Consider the following 18176-nt stretch of genomic DNA (forward strand, 5'->3'; position numbering starts at 1 on the left):
TAAAGGTGACTAATTTATTTACTCAGAGATGTGAGGAGCTGCTTTCTAGCACTTCTTCTGCAAAGCTTTTGAATGTACTGCATTCTGTTCTCTTCTATAGGGATTCCTGGGAATTTCATGGAATTCTATAAGCTTATTTCACATGTACAAAGTTCCCAATTTTTCTTGACGGTGGAAACATTAGCAGTTGGGAATAAATTTAACATATAATAATTGTGCCTTAAACACTATTCGTAAACATGAACGTGGTCTCTTCCTCCTGGTGGCTGTACTCACCAGGAGTTTAACGGCAGACCCGGAGAAAGCCTATTGACCTGCCTTTCCCAGGGAGATCCTGCTGCCCGCGAGTGAGGCTGACCCCACCTTTCTGGAATGAAGCTTCTGTGAACTGAGCTGAGGGGCTGGGGAAGAAGCGGACTGAGATTTGGGAGCCACAGACTCTCAATGTTCTTACCGAGTTTTGGTTGTTTTCTGTCTTTAAAAAATTTTTTCTTCATTGGCTGTATACCCTAAAGACGATTTTTAGAGACTTTCCGTGGTATTTTCAAATATTTTTCATCGGTAATGCTTGTTTTGCTGGGGAACAGTTCCATGGGGTTTGTTTAAGTGCCCCCCAAAAGTGGGGCCTTAGTGTCTGTTGTTTTTTTTCTTTTCAACATACACATTTGGTTCAAATATTTCTAAATTTTAATGTGAATCTTTTAAATCCATGGATTACTTAGAAGTGTATTGCTTAGTTTCCATCTAGGGGTTTTTCTATTTGTCTTTCTATATTGATTTGTAGTTTTGCTCTACACTGTACAGGAAGTACACTTGTGGTTTCAGTTATTTATGTGTTGAGACTTTCCTACGGCCCAGCATGTTTACCTTTTAACTGGAATATTTAGTCAGTTTATATATTATGGTAATTAGTGGCATGTTTGAAATTAAGTCTTTTATCTATATATTTGCCCTTTCTGAATCTCTCTGTGATTTTATCCGGGATCATTTTCTTCTGCCTATATAATGCTGGTATAAAGTCGGTATAATTTTGTAGGAACAAATTCCTCATTTTTTGACTAAAAGTGTCTTAGGTTGCCATCCTTTAAACATTTTTAACTAAACTGTTATTCCAAGATACATCTAGATTCACATGCAGTTGAAAACACAACACAGAGAAAACCCATATGTGCTCTGCCCACTTAGCCCTAAAGGTAACATTTTGCAGAACTGTGATGCAGTATTACCATGATACAGTGTTACCACTGGGCTATCCATACTGAGGCAGGCAAGACGAGGACGTTGCTGTCCTGGCAAGGACCCTCCTTTTGTTTTATCGCAGCAGACACTTCCCTCTCTGCCCAGCTCCCTCTTTAATCCCTGATCAGTGTTTTTCATTTCTATTACTTTGTCTTATCAATATAGTGCTATGTAAATGGAGTTATAAAATGTGGGACCTTTTGCAATTGGCTTTTTCACTCAGCAGAGTCCTTTGGACATTTGGGCAGATGTCTGTGTGCGCCGCGCCCCTAGTTTGGCCCATTTTAGCACATGCGCAGTGTTCTGTGGTATGGAGGTGCTGAAATTTGTCTCCTGCACTCACTCATTGGACGCATCTGCATTGTTTCCACTTATTGGCCGTTACAAAGAGAGATTCTGTAAGCGTTTGTGTACAAGTTTGCATGTTAGCATAGTGTTCATTTATTTGAAATACCGAGGAATGTAATTGCTGAGTCATATGGTAGTTGGGTGGTTAATTTTTTAAAAAACTGTCCAATGGTTTTCCACAGTGGCTGCCCCACTTACATTCCCACCAGCAATGTCTGAGTGACTCAGTGCCTCTGCATCCTTGCCAGCAGTTGACATTGTCACTAGTTCTTATTTCAGTCATTTCAACAGGTATGTAGTGATATCTCATTCTGGTTTTCACTTGTATTTCCCTAATGGCGAATGATTTTGAGAAAATCGTTTTGTGTGCTTGTCGTCTGTATATATTTTTGGAAAAAAAATCTCTTCCTGTATTTTGCTGATTTTCTAATTGAATAGTCTATCAGGTTTTCATATTTGTTTGTTTTACTTTAAAAAGTCTTTCGTTGTTCCTCTAAAGTTAATATTAGTTAAAGTTAATATTTTTTGTCTTGCTGCTTTAAGATTTTTGTCTTGTCTTCAGTTTTCAGCAGGTTGGTCATAATGTGTCTTCTTTGTGCAATTTTCTCTGTCGTTACCCTGCTTGGGGTCAGTGGAGCTTCTTAATTCTGTTGTTTTGTATCTTTTGTAGGTTTTGGAAATTTCTCAACCACCTCTTTTCAAGTATGGCTTCTGCTCTATCTTTTGATTCTTTCCTTCTTTACTAAATACATGTTAGCATTTTATCATGTTCCAAATGTCTCTTACATTCTTTTCTGTATTTTCTATTCTTCTTATACTTCAGTCTAGATATTGTCTGTGATCTGTCTTTAATTTCACTTATTTTCTCCTTTTCTATATTTTCTCTGCTCTTCAACCATCTGTTGTGTTTTTAATGTCAGTTGTATTTTTCAGTGCTTTAATTTTAATGTGTTCCTTTTTTGTAGATTTTATTACATAAATAAGATGGAACTTTCCATCTTGCCATCTATTTCTTTGAACTAGGAAATAGATGCATTAATTAACTGCATTAATTACAGTTATTTTAAAACTTCTGTCTGCTGACTACGGAAGACAAATCACATGTGGATCTATGTCTGTGGCCTATTTTTTCCCTAGATTTGGGACAGGTAGGCCTACCCATCTCCTGGCATGATGACCGATCTTGGACTAAATTGGAAGTGATGTATGAAAAATAGTAAGAGCTCTGGATGATGTCATATTTTTTTAGAGAGGGTTAATTTTCTCTGGGGTGTAGTTACAGTAGGGTCACATTACCTCGATCTAATTAGGTATTATAATAATAATTCTAGGATGGAAACTCGTTCTGGGGAAGGTGCATCTATTTCTCATTTTCCGTTACTTCCAGGGAGTTGGAAGTAACTTTTAGTTATGGGACCTGAACACTTAGGATGCTGACCAACTCGAACTCCTTGGAGTGCTGCACTCCAGTTTTTGTCTCCGGAGGGCGAGAAGATTGCTGAGCTCCCCTTTTATGGTTTTTATCCTCTTTGATGTCTTTTTATGCTTTCCTTCTTGTTCTCTTGTCTAATACCATTTCAGAAGTGGCAAATGCTCCAGGGGAAAAACTGTTCAGAATGTTGGGATGACTTCTTCTCTGTGATTCCTTCACACACACACACACACACACACACACTCACACTGAATTTTTATCCCTAAAGTCCTGGATGCTTTTGAATGCCTGTCTCTGACATTCAGAAGCATCCAGGACTCTCTCCCGTCTCTGAGAATGCCGAAAGCCTCACACCACTTAAGAATTAGCCACTTACATGAGTAGAAAAGCAGAGATAGGGTGAGGAGTATCAGGCTAATATCAATATATTTTTGTTTTATCTGGGCACTTAAAGATTTTTTGCCTCTGCTACTCTGATGCCTTCTAACTAGTTTTTTAGAAATCCAGCTTACCATGATCTCAGTGAAAGTATTGGTTCGAACACATGAAACTACATCATAGCAGGAAAGAAAGTTGCCCAAGGCTGTGCAATCTACATAGTGGCTTCGGTTAAGACTGTACTACTTTGGGCACCGTTTTAATTAGGATATGTTCACTGTTTTACTTTGCCCATTTTACTTGATTCAAATGTCCCCGATTAGATTTTTCTTGCCGTGTTACTCCCTAGGCCTAAACCAGATTGAAATCATTACAGTTCCAACAGGCAGAAGAGATAACATGGCTTTCCCCTCCTCCTAAGAAATGAAAAAGAAAAACAACTCTCAAGTATACGATACGCATAAATCATTTCATTCTTTCTAAAAATAGGTCAAATGTAAGTTATTTCCAAAAATGTATGGAGCCAGGTCTCCTGGGTGTAGAGCCTGGCTCGGTCAGAGACAAAGTAGACAAGTGCCCTCCTCCTCCCATGCTCGAGTTTCTCCAGCTGTGAGATGTGAACAAAGATTTGTACTGCCCCGTAGGGTTATTCCAATAAATGGCTTAATATAGCTACAGTATTTAGGACGATACTCCATGTACAGTAAGTACTCAATTAATGTGAAAGATTATACAGCATCAACAGCAACAGTCATAAAATGCATCAGCATATAACTAAAGTACACTTATAATAAGTATTTATAATTTAGAAATGTTTGAATTACTTGGCAAGTTGACTTGGACTGATGCACTGCTAGAAATTTTGGTGATGAATCAAATTTTTTTTTCCCCTTTCCATTTTTGGGGGGCTAAGGGGAGGCTTCCTAGTCTATTAGTGAGAAGGAAAGGGAACTGTTTCTTTCTGTTGCACCGCCTTTATTTCCCAGTGGTTGAGTCAGGCAGCATGTTCCTTTTGGGTACATGTTCCTATGTTCCAAGCTGGGTACTAACCATAGAGTTGTAAGATGAATCAGATTCCATCCTTTCCCTGAAGGAGGAGACTTACTGGAGTCAAACAGATAAGTGAGAATATACACATTCCGTCCTGACACAGGGTGTCAGAATTTAGAACACATTAACTTTACAGTCCTCACAACCACCCCAGCATGTAGGTACTGAAGCTCTCTGGACTCAAGTAAACTTGCCCAGATGAGACTTGAACCCAGTGCCTCCAAAAACCGCGTCCATGGCCTTCCCACCAGCATTAGGGCTGTGAGACAGAAACAGCAAACAAAAGGCCGATTACAGTCATCTGCTCATGACCCCACCAACCTGTTAATTCAGGTGTGTGAACCCAATTCAAACTGATTTAGTGTCATTTACCAGTTATTTCCGGCAAAGTGGTCAGGCTAATAACACACAGCTTTGATATTTACATAGCAAGACAAAACCGTAGTGCAGAAGTATCTTTGAATAGGTATTTTTGAATTCAGTGAACCATTTTCACCTAAAAAAAGTGAGGTGCCACTTAAAAACTAAAACAACACATATTCCTTCAGTGCTGTGGTCTCAAAGTTGTGAAAAGGTCCCTCATGTGTTTCCTCTGATCTTTTCAAACCGCATTTGGATTAATGAGCCAAATCGATAGAAAGCTGAGCTCCAAAGAGATCATCATCATGATTTCAACCCCGCAGGAGACCCGTGGCTTTTTCAGCTGTAAGAGGGATCTCTAATCCTAGGCAGTTTGCAAAGGAGAGTAAGTGATGGCAGGTAGGAAGCAGGCAGCAGGAAAAAGGATCACACACGCCCTCTTTACATATTGGTTAGTCCACTGATTATTTTAACTTATAATGAGTTTAAGCTCAAGTCAGTATATGGTAAAATAGACTTAGTCTTAAAAATAACAGAAAAAAGTTAAAGTGTTAGTTTTTGCTAAATCTCAAACTAATTGACACTATGAATTTCAGGAATTTTTAGAACTGAGAGCTTCTGGTTTCAGAGGACGCCACCTATCGGCAAAGAGTGGTACTGCAGTTTTACTCCCTTAGATGCTGGATCTGGGTGAAGAGAAGCCTTGAGGCGGCCACGGATTTGGGGTCAGAGAGCTGATTAAAGCAGGCAGCTCAGAGACGTGGGGTCCTGAAAGTCTAGGGTATTCTTTCTCTTCTCTCTTCCCATTCCCTTCATTACTAAGATGTGCACTGCAGAACAGAAAACCAGTCTCTGACTGGAACAAACTGCAAATTTGTGAATTGTCACAATTACTGCAATCTGCCCCCAGTGAGACATCCTGACCCATTTAGGCAGACATTGGATTCAATGAGGCAATTGTCCCTTGTGCAAACAGGTAAATTCTCTGCTGTCATTAATCCGAAATTAAAGGGGCAGCATTACAGTTTGGTTTTACTTTAGCCGTGCTACAGCTAATAACATCAAGAAAGATAGAAGGGGAAGATTCCATAGTCAAACAGTTTGGACTTAATCTTATTGTTCAAGAAGCAATTTCTGTGACTTTGAAGAAATTGTATTCTTTTGGAGTGACAAAAATGTAATCTGCCCAGCTGGCTTAGTTTCCATTTATATTTTGCAACAATCCAGAGCTACTCTTTTTTTTTTTTTTTAAAGAAGCCAGCTTCTTTAAAAATTCTAATAATGCTGGTGTGGAAAGTTTCTTAGGGTTTTAAGAGCAATCTCTTCTCCCCTGCCTTTGCCCTTTGCCCTTTGAAGGAGTATATGCTTTCTGAAATGTATTTTTCAGAGCACCTTCCTGTGGATTTTATTTCATTGCATTCAGTTGGCTTTCTGTTATACAGAGGGAGAGTGAAGTAGGAAATAAGCACACGTGTGGTGTTAGAAGTAAGCTAGGCTGGTCCTAAAGGAAATAAAGCTGGTGTTAGGAATAGTACAGGACTGTATTTTTTATTCCACTGCTCTAGGCTGCACTGAACTTCGCATTGACGGAATTCTTACCTGTTTATTCACACTGAGCCCCAGAGGGATGTGGATGAGAGAGCATTTAGGAGGAAAGGATTTTGCACCTATACCATGACCCCAACGCAAAGGTCCAAAAAAGCTATACACGTATAATGCAAGGTTATACGTGTATAACTCGAGGTTGTTTTAAAGTAGCACTGATCTGCCTCGTGGCCATCATTTCCACATGCACGTTTTACGGGGCCAGAAGTCTGAGCTTGTCCCACCGATCTCCCCATCCTAGGTGGTGTCGGGACTGTCAAGATTTCTCATCCTACTCCGGGCTGCCGCCCTCTCTGTTTCTTGTTCTTCTCTCCATCACTAGCATGGCTCAGTGCTTAGGTTGGATTCTTACATAGTTTAAAAATATCTTTTCTTCCAACTTCCCTTGAGCTTCTGCTTCTGTCCATTTACTTCCAAATAGATTTCATTAGTTCAGAAAACTACCCCCAGGATTTTTCAGTTTCTTTCCTTTTGTTCTGCAGAGACACATGCTTCATGCTGGTAAAAGCGAGGCTGGTGGGAACTTCAGAGTGGCATGCACTTTCCTGCAAGTACCAGTAAAGAACAGACAGGGAAGTCTCAAAGGGGAAAGTTGCAGGCACTCCTGAATCACCGCTTCTGGGGGTTGAGGGAGCTGTCCGTGATGGTTGTGGTGTGTGTGTATTTGTGTGTGTGTGTGTGTGTGTGTGTGATGTATGCACACACACACACCCCACGGTGACAGATGACCTATTGAAATAATTTCAGAGCTGTTCTGTGGTTGCTACGACAACCAATGCTCTCTTGGCTTTCATCTGGCCATGTGACAGGGACTTTGACGTCAGCTGGAGGCAGAGTCTGTGGCTGAGTCCGCACAGTCAAAGGCCTGTGAGAATCTGGTGGATGCTGCTGCTGCTGCTGCTGCTCCTGCCGCTGCTGCTGCTGGTCCCGCTGCTGCTTCCCTGGGGCTTCGAAGCATGGACTGTTAAATTCTGCACTTCTTCTGTGTGAGGTAATGAGTTCCCTTTCTGCACAAACAGTTAGATGTTTCATAGATCCTTGTGGTTTTGCCCTCTCTCTTACCTACCACAAGTTTCTCTTCACGAGCAATTACTGTTGTACCAGGCGAAGAATGTGAAGTGGCTTCTAGTTGCTAATTTTGTATGGAGTCTCTGGAATTTGGTTAAATTTGGATTAATGTTCTAGGAAGTAGTTGAAAATATAATCGCTGTTCTTGCTCAACACTTGCTAACATGACATTATTTAAAGACACAGATTTTGCAGCTTGAGCCAAATATTCCCCATCGAATTCCAGGAATCCTCCCTTCAGCATAGCTTTGGGTTTACGGAGCCCTGCCTTGCAATACATTAGTAACTCTGCTTTTTTTTTTTTTTTTTTTTTTTTGCAATTGCTACCCTATTCAGAATCATCCCAGAATAGTTTGGAATTTGGTTTGTATCTTGTTTGCAGCATTCATAATTAGCAACAACAGGCACAGCGGGAAAGAACATTATACTATGAAACAAAAGTTGGGGTTTTTCTTGTAAATAGAGTATTCTGAAAATACCAGGGAAAACTGTCAATAGCTTCCTATTCAGAAAAAATATAATCTGGACTATGGCAAGGAAGCTGGGGTGGAAACTCTTGCATGTGGGCATGTAGTTGCTTTTTGGTTGTTAAAGCAAAGGTCACATTTTCAATATCTTCCTCTAAAAATTTAGCTGTGTAAAGAATAACAGTGGATGGTCTCCACTAGGGAGTCATCTAAGCTGTTGGTATATTTAGAAATTGAAGTAATTTCTTTGGAAGAAAACAAGAGCCCCCAAACTAAGTTATTATGGTAGATCTACTTTAATTCAAACACAGATATACTCAGTAAAAATTTGCTCTAGATCATGAGTGATTTGAAAAATGATTCATAATGCCTTTTATTTCTTAATTGCTATAATATTATATAGTACAAATTGGTTCATTTGCCTTAGTGTAGTTCATTTCCTTCCCAAGTTTAGTGGGTTTGCATTTTCCATCATTGTGCATGAGTTGGATAATTCTGTGGCTTAGAATTCCAAGAAAACCTGTGGTATTGAAGTTAATCAAACCCTAGCTGTATTTAGGGTTTCTACATCTTACAAATGGTTTCTACATCTTACAAATTTGGCAAGGAGAAAAAAAGGCAAATTTAAGAGCAGTACATGTAATATACCTACGACTCTGATGACTGGAAAATAATGGCTTCATTATGTATATGAAAAATATGTATTTCATTGTATGTAAATTACATGTCAATTTAATGCAAGAATATATCATTCCTATTTTTTGTGTTCTTCACTAGTTCCTAAATTCTGATTGCATTTATTTTACTCTGGAGATGAGCATTTTGCAAAGTACTTAGCTTCAGTGGTAAGTGAATATTTGTGGGTGCGTTGGTAATTTCTCAGTAGCTTTCAGTGAGTGAAGATTCATTTAAGTTGCTGACTTTGGAGATGTCTATTTTGGTTAGAGTCTCCATGGGGGATTTTCCAAAGGGCTGATGTGCTTGTACTCAGGGCACATCTCCTGGCACATCACTTCATTAATCTCATCATTGTAATCGGTGAGGAGTGTGGACTGAACCAGCAGCACTGTTATTTAAAAGCACTGTTGTTAATAGAGTACTTTGGTGTTGACTCTCTTTTACTCAAAATAAGGAATTACCATGATACTTGTCCAAGAAGTTTTCTTGATGCTCTTTCTATATTTCAAATTAAGGTTATAAAATGATTGTATTTGGTGTCTTTGTAAAATAGGCTGGAGTTCAGCACTATTAGATACGAGAACAGTTAATTCAGGGTTGATGGCAACATGTTAATGATAAATTAGGTGAAATTTATGATATAATTAGGTGAAATGTTAATGATATAATTAGGTGAAAACAACCTATGCTGTGATAGCAGAGATGTTATTAGAATCTACAGGTCTTCTCTTATGGCAAAATAAGGAGGGGCGGGAAATGACTGTCAACAGAATCGCCTATTTACAACAAGGAAATTATGTTGATTTCAAGGTCAAGTTTGTTTCAGCTTCGAAAGATACTAGCAAGGAATGATTCACTCTAGAAACCCAGCTGTTGCATTATTAAATGTTTTGTGTGCTGTTTCAGGAATTTTTAACCTTTTTGTACCATGGACCTCTTTGGCAGTCTGGTGAAGCCTGTAGACTCCTCTCAGAATGCTGTTTTTAAATGCATAATATAGGGATAGGGTTTGCAAGATTACAAAGGAAACTGCTTTTATTGAAATGCATTAACCAATTATTTAAAAAATTGTGATGTGTACTTTACTTAATAATGCAAACTAGCAGGTATAACTACCATGACTTGAAATAGCTATGAGAGTAAAACATATTTTGAGATATCTATGACTATAATATGATATGAGAACATCTGCAGTTTTTCTTGTCAACAGAATCACAGGTATTATGGTTTGCAGCCTCCATTTTAATGAAAAGAAATACTAAATTTCAGTTTGAGGTTAGTGAAACTAAAGATATAGTATTTTTTCCATCTAAGTTTCTGGATCCCCTTGAATTCTATCTACCCCTGAGTTTAATGGTTGTGAGCTAGTCATGCCAAAAGGTCATAGAACAGCATTAAGTAAAATCCACCATCAGCATTTCCACCATATCTGATTTTATTCTCCGAAAGTGTGAATTTCCCAGAATATTCTAATTTCTATCTGAAAAGAGATGATATGTCCATACAGATACCGAACTGTGACTTCCTCTTATTTGCCTCCTTGAAATCCATAAGGAGTCTTATGTGACTTGGACTGAGAAACTCTTACCTGGTTAGATAGGGGTTAAGCTGAAAAACTCATCGTGTTAGCACAAGTTACACAAGTTAAAACCATGTACCAGAGAAGTAAGACTATAGCTATTTACAAAGAGGCCTTTATCCACTCAGAAAATAAGCAGGAGTACTTAGATGGGGAATGTGGAATGTTATATGAGATCACAGCTGAAGGAGTAAGTACTCTAGAAGGTACTTTGTGTATATCATTTGAAACATGCATTGAAGAACATTTAGTGTAAAGCACCTGCATGAATTGATGAGTTGCAATTTCAACTCCAGTAAGTCAGGATAGAGCCTGCAGGTTTATCTGCCAAAGGTCCCCAGGACAAAACACGTTCAAAATGGAGTGGGGAATGGAAACACTTCCCAGGTAACCTTAACTCAGAATCTTATTTGACATATCGGGTGTTTAAAGACAATACAAGAGGTGTGAATATTATTTAGTGGGACTGAGTAGTTGTCTCATTCTCTATGTCGCATTGAATTTGCAGAAGATAATGCCTAGTTTTCCTCTCCTACCAACCAGGTTGGCTTTGCAGCTGGTTGGCTGACCTCATGCAGCATCATCTGTCTGGCCTGGGTTTGGGGGGTCCGAGCCATCCTTTCTCAGTGTGACAGAATGGGAGCCATGACGTTTTGCACAAGCTGTTGTTTAAGCTCCATCCAAATCCCTAACATTTGAAAGGGAAGCTTTAGCAATTTTTCTTCGTGCGTTCTCTGGGAAATGACGAAATAGGATTTTCTCAAGCATCTTATTCTTTGGACTAGAAAAGAACACCTGCTTTGGGGGCCTTGAGGAAGAAACTTGGAAAAAGTCTAAGATCTCTGGCTCCACACTGTACTATATGCTTCTTTGATGACAGGTGTTTGGAATTTTAAGTTCAGAAAGGAATGTGCCATTTTTAATGAAATCAACTGCTATTTAAATGGTGCCCCAGGATGGCAATCCAAAAAGAATTATCATTCCAATACATGGCATTTTCCTATTGTTTCCAGAAGTAATACCATAAAAGTGATGCTCATTAAGACTCTGATATAACATTTATATGATAAATATTTAAATTCAGTGGAGCCACATTCTCCAAACTAAAGACAGTATGTTCTTTTTCCCTCTGCAGCAAGCCTTAGTTTTTTTGGACATCTTTCTACAAATACCGTTAATTAGAGACACAGCATTCATTAAAAATTTTGTTTATACTAACATGAAACATAGTATACTCAGCTAACATTAAAGTTCTGTATTCAATTTGCAGGAAAGAAATCTCTAGTCTGAAAGACACCCCAGCTGCCGCCTGTCCTACTGGAAGGATGGCCCGTAGTTTCTGAATTCTGTCCCACTGACTGCAGGAAAATCAAGGCAGCACATTGCTTTTGTGCAGGATGGATTTTTAAAGAACGATTCCATAGTTTCTTTACTTAAATGAGTTTAAACCTCATCTATTAGAGGTAAATGTCAAGAAGAGTGTTACAACAGTTGGCTGTCTGCTCAGCTGACTCCCACAGGCTTTCGTGTGACTCATGCATCTTAAACCACGACCAGTTTTGTGATGACCATATTGACAACATCTTTGGAGATAAAAATAGCATCCCACCATTTATCCCACCTATGCCTTCCCACATCTTAGCATGGATCAGGTGCAGCGTGCGGTAACATCACTCAGTCCGCAAGCATTTATTAACTGGCTGTTGCATCCACAGTAGTAGGGTCGGCATTTTGGGCTCCTCCCTCATCTGATCTTTGAGTGATCTGTGCCACTGGCATAAAGAGCCCAAGTTACTCTATGGACTTCTGACTTTTGCTTGCCTCAGCTCGATTCAGACACAGTCTTATGTGCATTCAACGAGGTTTGCACTGGGTGTGCTGTGGTGAACAGGCAGCTGTGGTCTCCCACCATCACTGAACTCACTGTAACTATATAGAGAGCCTGCCCATGTTTCTCCCTTATAGATGTGCTGGCCAGTGTAGTCAAAAAGAGAATCCTCATTAAAAGAAAAAACAAACTGACATCAAAACAAAAAAGAAAAGCAAACAGCCTGAGAACTATCCCATTTTACACCAGCATCAAACCTTAGAAGAGACACTCTTCAGCTGGTGAATAGCCAGCCTAAGTTGTAAGTAATGTGTTCCTATCAGTGTCCAGGGTCCAGCTATGTGTGCCCTGCCCTCCTGCCAGTGAGCCAAAGGCTGGCTGTCCTCCAGTTCAGAAGGAAATGAGACTTGTGGGTACTGTCCTAGAGAATGATATGTTTAATGCAGATACTCTTCTTATGCCAATAACAAGAGCCGTTCCACTTTATGAAAGGAATTGTTAAGTTAGTGGCGATCTGTAGCATCTTCCTGGTACTAACCTGATCACGATAGGCTCACTACTGGACTATAGCGCCATTTGTTGGTGGCATGATACAGTACAGTTCAGTTTTTGCTCACCCACAAATCAGATTTGGGAGAAGGATTCTGCTCCACACGGTCATCCAGGGATGCAGGCTCCTTCTGTCTAGTTAAACTGATCTGGGTGCAAATCCTGTCTGTCATCACCTGCAGGTGTTACTCTGGGCAAGTTCCCTAAGGCACAGTTTTCTTACCTGCATAATAGTAGTATCTGCCTTGTGGGTTTTTCGTTAACTCACTTGGCACAGTCACTGACAGATATTAGGTACTCAGTCATGTGAATGGTTGTCATTAATTTTCTACCTCTGGTGGGGCTGCTGCCACCTCCGTCCCTGTAGGAACCAGGCAGTACCACTGTTCAAGCTGGAGGAAGTCTGTCCCTAGTGTTATGAGGACAGCTAACACTTAAATGGTCTTACAAGCTCTTTTCAAAATATTTTTTTCTTCATGACATCTATTTTATACAGGAGGAAACTGAGGCACAGGAAGCTTAAGCAAATTGTCCAGTGTCACATGCTATGTTTTGGGACTCTAAGTGTTTGGCTCTCGACTCCTGGCTCTCTATTCAACTATGCTGTATTGCCTTCCAAGCTGGAATATGCTGTATTTTTCCTGGAAGTCCTGTTATATGTTGTGGCAGGTTGTACTCTACAAAAATGACCACATAATTATACCCACTTCCACATACTCTACTAGAATCTTGATATTCTCTATCAAGAGGTGGGGCCTATGCCCTCCCCTGTGGCCCACAGGAGCTGTGATTGGTCCAACAGGTGGGGCACTGTGGAAACTATGTAGGTTCCTATACCAGGCTGGATCACAGAAAGAACACAATTTCTCTTCTCCTCAGTTATTTTTTGTTTCTCTCACACATGACTCTTGCTCTTGGAAACCAGCTGCCATGTTGTGAGGAAGCCTGACTATGAGGAGGGGCCACAGGTTGGTGTTAAAGCCGACAGCCAGTGTCCACTGCCAGACGAGTGAGTGAGTGACCCTTCAGGGGACTCCAGGCCCAACCATCAGATGCCCCTTACCCCACCCAAGGCCAGCTAGACCAGAGATGAGCCATCTCTGCCCAGCCCTGCCCTAAATTGCAGGTTCATGAACAAAACAAAAATTGTTGTTTCAAGTCAAGTGTTGGAGTTGTTTCTTAGGTGGCCAGAGTAACTGGACCAGAAGGGGTTAATTAGAGATGACTAAAATACCTGTATAGACCAAATAGATTTTTGCTATTTGGTATAAATATCTGACCTAATTAGAATCATTTCTGAAGGAAAATGTATTTCAGCTACCAATCAAATTGTGAACAGGATGCAGGTACACACGTGTTTGTGAGTTTGGGACCATGTCTCACACATCAGTGGTGTTGCTGATGAGACACGTTCCGGGAGACACGGGCCTGTATGGTCTGCCAGAACCTCCCTCATCACCTCCTGCTGGCTGGGACCCGCTCTGCAGGACAGTCCTCGGTGGACGGCAGCGTTGGGCCGTTTTCCCTTGGCCACTGCTCAGCCCTCCTTTTCTGCCTTTGTCTCCCCCTCTCACATCCACTCTGTCTAATCTGCTGCCTAGTTTTCTATTGTTAGACCCCATGGTCTCCCTGACACTCTCTTTTGTCCCATTTCCAATGCTTCTAACTCATTTTTCCCTCTCTAATAGTTTATAGTGAAGCTAGGGAATCCCTCGTGCTCAGGTAAGATTTAGCTCATTCAGCAAAGTCTTTTTTCTTTTGACAAAGCTGCCAAAATGGCAGGTGTCCAACTGGCTTGCAGCCCCATATGTTGGTCACACCTAGCACTTGGAACACTCAGCAATGTGGTCCTTGTGCCCTCACTCAAGGAGGCATCTCCGTCTCTCCTGCTGCAGAGAATCCAATGCCCCGACTCTCTTCCCACTTCCTTAAATGTCACCCCCTGCTGGTGGTCTTCTCATCTTCCCTTTAGAAGGCTAATTGGTTTGTTTGCTCATTCATATATATTCTTTCAATGTTTACTGACTTCATATAATGAGCCCTGAAGTTAAGCACCCACAAAAAGATTTCTTTTGTGTCCAGAGACTGGTAAGGTTCCTCCAGTTGTCTCTTATTTGCTTACTGTAGATGTCAGGCAGACGTGGCCTAATCATCCAGACCTTTTAAGGACCTACATATGACCCACATCCTCCAAGACACACCAGCTACATAGGATACTATGAGGGTAATGTAGGTCCAGCCAGTCCTTGAAAAGGTTACAGTCCAGTTGGGGAGGCTGGACAGCATTTGCAGCCGGGGTCCAGAGCTATGTCTCCTTTCTGGGTTGCAATTTCTCCTAGTGCCTAGTGTAGTGCTGCACACTTAGTACCCACCTATTAAATCTCTGGTGAGTGGACAATGAATGCATTAGCCACAGAAGGATACATGGCACTGAGGTGACTTAAGTGAGCGATGAAGAACATTCGGCATGACTGCAGAAGTTGAAGGGTGTCTGTGAGTAAGAAACATCTTAAGTGTATCCTGGTAACAGAAATAAGACACCCTATCTGGGATCAAGAAACTGGTTGGGAAAAGAAAAAACTTCCAGTCCATAAGGTGGGTCTATACAGTAGACTGATCAATTTAAGATTGACCTGGATTTGACCTGAGAGGCGGCAGGAAGCTAGTGAAAGGTTGAGAGCAAGTGAGTGATACATGAGTTGAGGTATCAGACAGTGTTATACTTCAGTGACTGTTTTCTTTTAGTTTAGACAATTTATTTTTAAAATCCTGAATATTTGTTCAGTGTTTTCTTCCCTTTTTTGCATAGAAAAGTTCTAATTTTACTTATTTACTTTTATTGTTGTTCAAGTACAGTTGACGCCATTTTCCTTCCACCACTTTCTCCTGCCCCACCCACCCCTACCTCACACTCTCAATGCCACCCCCTTTGATTTTGTCCATGGGTCCTTTACACATGTTCTTTGGTGATCCTGCCATTCTTTCCCCCGTTACCCCTCTCTTGTCTCCCCTCTCGTTACTGTGAGTTTGTTCTTCATTTCAATGTCTCTGGTTATATTTTGCTCACTTGTTTGTTTTATTGATTAGGTTCTACTTATAGGTGAGATCATATGGTATTTGTCTTTCACCACGTGGTTTATTTCACTCAGTATAATGCTCTCCAGTTCCATCCATGCTGTTGTGAAGGGTAGGAGCTCCTTCTTTCTCTCTGCTGCATAGTATTCCATTGTGTAAATGTACCACAGTTTTTTGATCCATTCATTTACTGATGGGAATTTAAAAACGTAAATTCTCTTTTGCCCTCAGTACCGTGTGAGTGGCTGTTTAAACTGTAGCTGGATAATATCTGTAGGGAGAGCTAATTTCATAGTTTTATAAAATATACTTTGTTGTTTAGCAAAGTCATTCACATAAAACCCAAACTAAGTGGAAAAAAATCAAGGCTTCATAACATTTTCTATAAAACTACCCTATAATAATAATTATGTAATTATAATGGATATTTATGATGAAACCACTGGAATATTTGCACCATTATTCTGACAAGCCTTTTGATTAAGTCACCAGTGAAAGACTAAATTATGTTTGGTGAAGTTTTAGTTGTAAGTATATTTCATTCTATCTGAAGTCTTTGAAAACTAGCCACCAACATATATGTTTGACAATTTATCAGAATGTTCTAATCAGTCCCCCCCATTGTTAAGAAAAATTTTGTAAATTGTTCATGTAAAAAGTGTGATAATACATGTGTACAGTACAAAGAATAATAGAAAATATATGCCTGGGTATCTAACAAAACCAGAACTTGCTAGTGATTTTAGGGAAGGTATAATAAGTTCACACGCTGATCTCGAGGACAGCTTCGACACAGCAGCATACAGACCGCTGCTGTCCCCGGCTCCAACACCCGTGTGTTTATCAAGCACTCGTGTGGCAGGTGCTCGATAAATATTTGTCAGACGGGTGAAAGGATGAACGGAACACCTGTGGAGAGGTTGGGTTTGCCCCTTCTGAAACTGGAGCTGAGGAGCACATTCGCTGAGCATCTTCCCAGGGAAGGACAGGCATCTGCTTCTCATCCCTGGGCGTTTACTTTTCCCGTCGCAGCCGCTCTCGGCCCCACCATGTGCTCCGCACACCATCCGTCTCTCGTCTCCGGGGATCACTCACGCCAGGACGTAGCATGTCACTAAAGACATCTCAGCAGGGTTCCCTTATTTGTCTGTGACACAGGACCGTCAGGGGAATACACCACTCCCCGTGGGCTCGGTCTTCACCTGCCGCTGCAGAGTCCTGCCTCAAAGGGCATGTCTGTCACACCCCCAACGTCTCAGTGTCAAATTGAGCTTGTTTTTAAGAGTGAGGCTCTATGGCCACTCAACACTGTCATGTTAGATGTGGGACAGGACAGAGCGGGGCATTCCCAGTTGTGTGACTCAGGAACTGCCTTGGCAGCCATCGGTGAAATGCCAGGCCACGCTAATAGGAAGACGAGGTCTGGGAATGCTGGCAGTGTGAAGTGACTGGCAAAAGGGACACATTTTTGGCAGCCCATCCTGTAGTCAGGGCTGGAGACACAGGGAGAGAAATGACTGCAGGAATGTGACACAGGAAGAGAAGCTAGAGTCCCCTCATTTTTCAGAGTCCCAGATGGATCTGAGTTGCTGGGTCAGTGGAGGGGAGCGCCCACCCAAATGGACCCCCGAGGGCCTTTGGTTGGAATAGTCCCCAGAGCCAGAGAGGACATGTGCAAGGCCTAAACACGGGCCCCCAACCACTGGGGTCAGAATCAAAGCGTTGTGGTTATAAGGTACAGATTCTTGAGGCTGAATAAAACCTTGGAATCAGAATCAAATTTAGATGTCAGGGCTGGGGTTTGGGCTGTGTCTGCCTCATCATAAAACTTCTTAACTCGTACCAACTAATCCTTGAGAGCCATCTGTACCTCCTGACCTTCTCACTCTGCAAGGACCTCCCGCTGTGAAAAAATTGCCGGGCACCAGGAATTTCAGCCAAGAATGTGACTAGGCAGCATGTTATGTGAGGAGGCCAGTTCTGTGCCCTCGCCTTTAACGACTGATTCTAGAATACAGGCTTTTGGTCTCAAAGGCAGGTCTTGCCTCCTGGGGTCAGTAAATTACAAAGTCATGCTCTGCACCCTCAACCCAATGTGACCACCTAGCATCACTAAAAACCCCTGCTGTGCATCGAAGCCCTGGGTCTTAAAGACCTCAGAGGCAAACAGGAAGTCACCCGCCCAGACCACTCCCACAACTGGAAAGCAGCTGCAGAGCCCTGCTGGTGACAGGCAACCTGAGGATGGGGCCGATTCACAAGCTTGGAACAGAACCTCCAGACGCCATTCAGTAGGGTGGTCAAATCTAGCAAATAAAAATACAAGATACACAGTTAAACTTGAATTTCAGATAAACATTGATTTCTTTTCTGTGTAAATATGTCTTGTGAGGTATTTGGAACATACTCATATACCAGAACAGTATTGGTAGTTTATCTGGAATTCAGATTTAACTGGGCATCTGGCAGCCATACTCCTAATCCCATTTGTGGACACTCTTCCAAAGACCCAGGCTGTCA

At 41.2% G+C, this 18176-nt stretch overlaps 1 protein-coding gene across 9 annotated transcripts in view; it reads left to right on the forward strand.

The window, feature by feature from the left end:
* NCALD (neurocalcin delta) overlaps positions 1–18176 on the forward strand; it is a 347766-nt gene that overhangs the window by 262383 nt on the left and 67207 nt on the right. For 4 of the 9 annotated variants that reach the window (XR_005080846.2, XM_053661073.1, XM_053661075.1 and 1 more), the window contains exon 5: positions 7222–7403. The exons of the other annotated variants lie outside the window; for them this stretch is intronic. The gene's annotated coding sequence lies outside the window, so the exon portion shown is untranslated. The remainder of the gene's footprint in view (positions 1–7221; positions 7404–18176) is intronic. 9 annotated transcript variants of the gene reach the window in all.

This window comes from Artibeus jamaicensis, unplaced genomic scaffold (genome assembly GCF_021234435.1).
Source record: "Artibeus jamaicensis isolate MK-2021 breed Jamaican fruit bat unplaced genomic scaffold, CSHL_Jam_final scaffold_916, whole genome shotgun sequence".
Lineage (NCBI taxonomy): Eukaryota > Metazoa > Chordata > Mammalia > Chiroptera > Phyllostomidae > Artibeus > Artibeus jamaicensis.